The 5,674-nt window shown below is 55.1% G+C and overlaps 1 protein-coding gene across 3 annotated transcripts in view; it reads right to left on the minus strand.

The window, feature by feature from the left end:
- The window catches only part of LOC113209366 (zinc finger protein Xfin-like), a 13,620-nt gene extending 10,752 nt beyond the window's left edge, over window positions 1-2,868 (minus strand). The window contains exons 1-2 of one of the 3 annotated variants that reach the window (XM_052269317.1): window positions 2,650-2,868; window positions 2,342-2,412 (exon numbers count right to left, since the gene is read on the minus strand). The gene's annotated coding sequence lies outside the window, so the exon portion shown is untranslated. Of the gene's footprint in view, window positions 1-2,341; window positions 2,413-2,484; window positions 2,615-2,649 lie in introns of those variants that run through there. The other 2 variants (XM_026426822.2, XM_026426824.2) reach the window with 2 other exon arrangements.
- Window positions 2,869-5,674: the final 2,806 nt, after the last annotated feature.

The following is a 5,674-nucleotide window of genomic DNA, read 5'->3' on the forward strand; positions in this document are numbered from 1 at the left end:
TTTTATTTTTATTGACATTTTTTCAGATTTTTTGGAGGGTGCACACTGAATTTTTCGAATGAAGTACCCTTCGGTGGAACAGCGGAGCCGGAGCCGGGGGACAACAGGAACAGGGCGGCCGCGGGGGCCGCGGCCACCGCCACCACCCGGGCGGGCGGGAACGGATTGTTATGTGGTGGCGGAGAATAAATATGGCGCTCGATAGGCGGGCCGCGTCCGAGGGGCCCCGCCCCGCCGCGGCCGACACAGCACAGCACAGCGGGCAGCACAACACCTCCGGACGCGGCGGCCTGGACGCGCACACCTTGCGCGCGGCGTTAATTAGATACTAGTTACTGATTTATTGCGGTAATTACGAGTGATTTCAGCCGGGCGGGTTGGGGCCGCGGGGTCAGCCAACCCGCCGCGCGACCGGACCGGATGAGTAGAGGAGAGAGGGCGGGACCCGTTCGGTACCCGCTGATGGACCCCTTCGACCCGGCCCCGGCCGCAAGGTGTGTGTGCGCGCCAACGCCGCCAAACTGGGCTGCTGTGCTGACATGTCTATTGCGCCAGCTGCGGGGAGGGGGCGTTGGCATCACACACACACACGCACACAGAACTTGCACACACGGTCATGGGGGTCGCGCACAAGTTTCGTCATTTTCGAGGGGTGGGGTACTTTCATCACGTCACCATGTTTGCACTCAGCGTTGCGAACGAGATTGTTTCGGAGGCCATGATAATTAGATCCCCGTAGGTAACGTTTTCCCGGGAGGGATACCTATTTCATAGCATCTAAAAAGCTTCCACTTTCAAACCTGAACTCACAGAGAGGGCCGTGAAAAAAAGGAACCCCACTTCTGAAAACGACGTTTTTTTTGGTGCACGGCCCCATACTGCACGGCGGCGGCGGCCCCGTGGCTAAAAGGGTTCATAAAGCATGACTCCGGGCGCGTGGGGTATCGACAGCGCGGCCGGGCTAAGGAGCGGCGCGTGGCCGGGAGTATTGACAGCCCGCCCCGGGCGGGAGCAGGCGGGAGACCCCATCTCCATAACGCATGTTTCGAGTCCAGGCCGGGCCGCCCCTGCAAGCCAAGACCGTGTGGACTGCGGCTGGTCCTCGAACGGACGACTCCAAACGGGAAACGGGCGACATCCGAAGCCCAGAGAAAGAACCTCCAACAGGAGAAGCCGTCGTGCGAGAGACGCGACAAGTCTCGAAGGTCACTATGGCGCGAAAAGGAAATTTGAATTTCAAGTACTTTTTTCGAGAGGGTAGGGTGTCGGGCGCCCAAAGGAGATTCAATTACCCGGTGCGATATTTATGCCCCCTAATTCTAGCGGCACCCTCAGAGAGCGCCCGCCAACGTGACTTTAAAGTGACCGCACCGACGGGGCTTGTAGGCGTCAACAGTTAGTCAGAACGGACCACTCACTGACACTCCCACAGGTCCCACTTGAACGGCTCGGGCGAGACGAGAAAAGGCTCGCTGATTTACAAGAGGCAAAGATCAAATGTCATTTTAGCGATGTGACTTAGTTCTATCCTTTGCTAGGCTACAAAAAAAAAACTCAGTTGTCCTCAGAGGGCAAAGGTTGCATCAAGTTCACGAAATGTTTCACTGTACCACTCCGTCTTCAGGCTACATAATAATAGTCTCACACATCCAAACCCAACAAGTGAAAAGAATAAAAGATCCGTATGGTACATACATCTTTCTAAATCCCTGATCCCTTGGCAAGTGTCTACCTCAAACTCACTTCCCACTGTTCCCTACGCACCTTGGAGTTACTTTCCTGAAGTCTTTTATCCAGATATCGTTCTATAAGCAATCAGGATCCAAATCAAATCACAGGATCCATATTAACCAGCAATATCAAAGATTTTTTTATTCTTTGCTTTGTTGTTAAAAGCTGTGGCCGCAATAATTTTGAAGGTGTCAAGACTACTGTTGAGAAGCAGTTCACCAATCATCAAAAAGCAAGTCTGAGGTGAGCCAAGTTACCCTGCTTGATTTGCAAATCACTGGCCTCAAACCAAATTCTCAAACAATTAAAACTAGTCTGGACCAGCTTGCACTATCAAGGGCAAGTGTTTTCACCTCAAGAGCACAAATACCACGACACTATAGAACAGAATTGAGATCTGTCATTGAATTAATGAGCTTGGCAACGCTGACAAAAAACGGTATCAGAGCGAAGCCACGAAGAAGGGCAAAGCTGAATAGGCACGCAGCCTCAGCTCGCAAAACAGAACAAAAAACGCCCAGTTCTTTCTGCTCAACTCATGATGAATACTTCTTAAATATAACTAAGACACTAGTTTATCGACGCATCAAAAGAGTAGATAGTTACTAACCTTTCAGTAGAATGTTGCTCTGAATGAACCAAAAGCCGAAGACACAGGGACAGCTTCTGCACCTCCTACGCCTGTAGATGAAAACCAGTCAATTACTACACATGACAGTTGCCTTTTGCATTTCAGAGGTTTTCGTGGCTTACAGTTTTAAATTAAGTCATTGCAAAAAATAATTCAGGGCAAATTTTTGCAAGCACGTTTTGCGGCTAGGTTATGATTCAGGTTATGCGGTTAAACTGAGCTACTTGAAAATTTGACACTAGGCAACATCATTCTATCGAAGGAACGATGCAATAGATTTCACTTACCTCAAAATCAGCTCAATTTCACAGAAAACCACCGTAAATCACTAAGAAATTTCGCATTTTAGTTCCGACCGCCTGTTGATTGCGCAAAAACACCGAGACTACCCTACACACTACTGCCAACTTGCGAATGCGAACTGAAACCAGACGCGCGAAACACGAACGACAATGTGACGCGAATGCGCATTGAGGACCGTTTCTCTTTCTGAAAATTAATTTGATTTCATTTCGACTTCTAGGACCCGCGCTGGTGAATTTGCAAACGCTTCCAGATCAGCCTCAAATTGAAAACGAAACAATTCGAAATTTCCGCCTCATCGAAAACGACTGTCAACTTTACCGCGCGCCATTTTGTTTTTGCGTTTCCGTCGTCCTGATTGGCTACAGCATCCTCGTTCAAACTTCGCGATCTCGGCGGGAAGATAAGGTAGGGGCAGAAGGGCGCGCCCTTTGCGTTTGCGTTTCGACTTGATCGAGTTGTCTCGAGGCCCTCCTCGGCCGGGTGTCAGTCAGGGCGGCTGTCAGGTCCCGTGACCGCGGTGGTGTTTGTCAGTTTGTCGGGGCTGCTCGCGCCCGGCCGGTGACACCACTGACGTGCAGAGTAAACCTCCCCCTGCCTGCACCTCCTCCCTCCTTGCTGTCAGCGTTGCGTCGACGGCTTGCTAATGAGCCCCAGGAGCAGGGCGTAACCGTCGTGTGTGGCCCCCGGGGGGGCTGCCGCCACCTCCGCCGCCGCCGCCGCAGCTGCTGCTGCTGCTGCTGCTGCTTCTGCTGCAGGGACTCCTCGCCGGTATAATGACAAGCCCAACCCCGTCCATGTTTCGCACCTTTCTGCTGCCGAGGAAGGAGAGCGGCCGGCGTTGGCAGCGAGCGCAGCACATGACGGAAATAATTAAACGGACCTAATAATGAAATCCAAACACACCCTGGAGGCGAGAGCTGCTGCTGCTGCTGCTGCTGAGAGGGATGGGGCAAAAAAATAAAATAAAAAGGCGCACGGCAGACTCCGTTGGTGTGAAAGACACCCTGCTCGGCGACGCCTGAGTGGCAGAGGGCTGTAGGAGGAGCGGCCGCCCCCAACAACCTGGGGACCACCTGCGTCGTCGTCGCCGCCGTCCTCCCCCTCTAAGCAGAGAGGTAGAGCAGTACGTCATCCGGAACTGGAGCGGACGGCGCACGGCGGCATACCTCGGGTGATAATGAAGAGAACACCGCCGGTGACATGTGCTCGGCAGAGCCACGACGACGCCGTCCTCGTCTATCGACGCGGCGCTGCTCTCTCTCGCTCCCTCTCTGGACCGCGCGGCCTCGGCGCCGGGGGCTATACCGTCCCGTCGAGCAGCCGCGCGCGGCGGGTGGCCTAGCGCGTCCGCGCCGGCGGCGGCGACCCGGACGCGAGCGAGCGCTAACCGCGCCGCCACCCCGCGGTCTCCACGGTCTCTTATCTCTGATCACCCCCCCCCCCCACACACACACTTGACTGCCGCTCTGGTGGAGGAGGGGGAGAGGTGGGGGGCAAGAAGAAAACAACAAGGAGAGGAAAATATGACGTGATAATTGGCACGTAACGCTCAATGAATCACTGAACGCTCCCCCGCCACAGCGGCCGACTGTGAAAGTGAATAGCAAATATATCAAAATTATTGCTCAAATTAAGGCTAGAGGAGACGTGTGCAAGCGCCTCGAGCCCGGGCCATATTTCACTTACGCCCCGCATGTGTATACAACAACACAACCAACCGCACGGCTCGCCCGCTCAGCTGATAAGCCCGTCGTGGCAACACAAAATGAGAATAATAATAATAACGGGCAGTTACAACAATAAGAGAAGTTGGCGTTTCCGTCGTCGGTTACACCTACCTCGGACCTGCCAGCAGAACATCTTGGAAATGCAGCCGCACGATCTCGCGGCATACTAAAAGGAGTATAGGGAAATCAGCGGGGAAACATCTATGAAAGTTAGCGAAGAGGGGGAGGGAGGACGACTCCGTGGCCAGCAGCCCATAGCCAGCGACAAGCGGCATGGCAGTTCACTTCTCTACGATGCTTTTAGCTCTTTTATTACTTGTTTTGGCAGCGGACGAACGACCCTCTGTCTCTCTCACGACTCCATCATAAGCAGCAGCAGCAGCATCATGCGGTATGGTATGAGAAACTACTGCGCGTCCGCGTCGTTTGGAGTGGAGGCGGAAATGGCGCGCGCGAGTGTCGCGAGTGGCGGCGGGACCCGGGCGGGACCCATTCCGCGGGCGGGCGACCCATCGCCGTCATCTCGAGGGACATCATCTTCGAGCAAGGGGCAAGGGGATCGCCCCGACGAGGCCATCTCGGCGGCTGGACACAAGAGACGCGACACGCGGTGGTGCCGCCCGAGCAGCGCGTGGGAGGTGGGGAGGACGCTATGCCGCACGTGTTTCAACCACAAAATGTGGCCAAGATAAAACGCCCCATCCCGGCGCCAGACGCGCCATACGCTGTTGTGCCATGTTTCTAATATGGCCGTCGCGGGGAGATTTGTCCTCTCGGCAGGAGCTTGTGGTGCCCGGGCTGGCCGGCCCCTTCCTCCCCTCCTCCTCCCGCCCCACCTCGCCCTCCCCCCATCGCTCTCGGCGCCAACCCTTCCTCGCCGCAGAGAGTCCGCGCCGCGCCAACGCTACCAACCCTTGCAAGCAAGGGGGACAGGCCAGCCTGGCACCAGGAAGACAAATAAAAGGAAATCCTTCCTAGAGACTGTTCCTCTCGCGGCCCCACCCCGCCCCGCCCCGCAGCAGCCTTTTGGATCCCCTCGCACCGTGGAATTTATATGTCATGTGGTCGGCCTGCTTCGCCTGCTTCGCTTGCCCCGCGTGCTTCTGGCCAGACCCAGAGCCTCCCGCACCGCCGCCGCCGGTCCAATATCTGCCTGCTGGGCACTGCGGAAACGAAAAGCAAAGCGGGAAGGGACAAACAAAAAGCAAACAAAAAAGAAACAGCCAGACGAACAAAATAAAATAATAATTCCAGCGGGAAAGGAAAAAGCGTCGGACCG

The sequence above is a fragment of the Frankliniella occidentalis genome, unplaced genomic scaffold (assembly GCF_000697945.3).
Source record: "Frankliniella occidentalis isolate FOCC.00 unplaced genomic scaffold, Focc_3.1 Scaffold89, whole genome shotgun sequence".
Classification (NCBI taxonomy): domain Eukaryota; kingdom Metazoa; phylum Arthropoda; class Insecta; order Thysanoptera; family Thripidae; genus Frankliniella; species Frankliniella occidentalis.